We start from the raw sequence: 1693 nt of genomic DNA on the forward strand, positions 1-1693 counted from the left end.
CGTTGTGTCCTTGGGCAAGACACTTTACCCACCTGCTCCCAGTGCCACCCACACTGGTTTAAATGTAACTTAGATATGGGTTTCACTATGTAAAGCGCTTTGAGTCACTAGAGAAAAGCGCTATATAAATATAATTCACTTCACTTCACAATGTCTCCAAAACAATAAATTGTGATAGTCAGACAGGGCTAAAGGTCAAAGAGGCAGCTGCATGCATGTGCACTTCATCAACAGTCATTAAAGTTCAAAACAACAGGGTGAATTTAAGGGTATATTTTTGATAAAATATTCTATCAGTTTGGGACTGAAAATTGCATCATTTTATTTGTGTCATAAAACAATATAGATTTTATTTACATCCTCATTACCATTCAACTTTAAAGGTTATGTACATATACTTGGGTCATATTTCCTGGTTGATAAATACGAGCAGTGCTACCACTTAGCTCAGGGTTTTTTTTTAACGGCCCCACGGCACATTTTAAGAATACAATTGAAAAAAATTAAAAACAGAAAAAGTGGTATAAAAGAGCAAACAGCTGAAATGTAACAAGAAATTGTTGCAATGCTTACCGTACTCTTTTAACACAAAGCTGCCATGCAGGCTGTTTCTTTCTTTAAAAAATAATAATGAATCAAAATCAATGTCATTTTGAATTATCGACCTATTCAAGGCTTCGATTACGTCACATTAAATATTCCACTTTGAGATATTTTTTGGGGAAAATGTTGCATATTTTGTGTTTTGCCATATAAAAAAACTGAGCTGTTTTTTTTAAAGAAGGGCCTAAAACCAACAAACAAAACGTAAACAACAATAACATTTAAAATTGACGGATATATCTGAAGTTGATCTCGAGATGATTGTGCTAAAAGTAAACAGTAAAAAAAATGTATAATTCATTTTTTAACACTTTAATAAGTAGGACACTTTCTGATTCCCAATTATTTTAGTGGGATTTGTTTTTAAGTGTCATTGCTCAAAAAATAATAATGAATCAAAATCCAAAATTAAGGCTCCAATTATTATATAATCTCAAATATTCCACCTAAAAAAGTTATTGGGTGAAAATATTGCATATTTTTGTGTTTTTTCCAATTTGTTTTTCTAACGTTGATCTAGAGATTTAAAACTTGAATAATAATACAAATTATAATACTGAATAATGACACATTTATAATATTTTTTCTTACCAAAACCCTTTGGGGTCCCCGGGATCATAACTGAGTGGAGGCCTGAATGTATATTTTTTATACATATATTGTATTGGTTTTTAAAATTAAAATGATGAAAATGGCCCCCGCTTGCTCTGATTTTTCAGTGTGGCCTCAGTGGAAAAAGTTTGGACACCCCTGACTTAGCTCAAGGCTTCTGTATCGTTCAAGAATTAAAAAAAAAAAAAGACGATAATTTTGGAAGTCTCTTACCTCTCAGGCTCCCGTGACACCTCACACTTCAGATATATCTCGCTCCACTATTTGAGAAGCACTGGGCTAGAGAGAGAAAGTGTGTGTGTATGTTGGATTGTTGACCCACTAAGATGGAACAGAAAAACAATTGATCATTTCAACAATAGTTAGGAAAGAAATGAGTCACTTCAACACAAATTTCTCTTCGGTATGTTCATACGTCATCACACGTACACTTTGTCACGTCGTATTGATCAAGGATAAATATTTGCTAGTCATAAAC

This window comes from Nerophis ophidion, linkage group LG18 (genome assembly GCF_033978795.1).
Source record: "Nerophis ophidion isolate RoL-2023_Sa linkage group LG18, RoL_Noph_v1.0, whole genome shotgun sequence".
Lineage (NCBI taxonomy): Eukaryota > Metazoa > Chordata > Actinopteri > Syngnathiformes > Syngnathidae > Nerophis > Nerophis ophidion.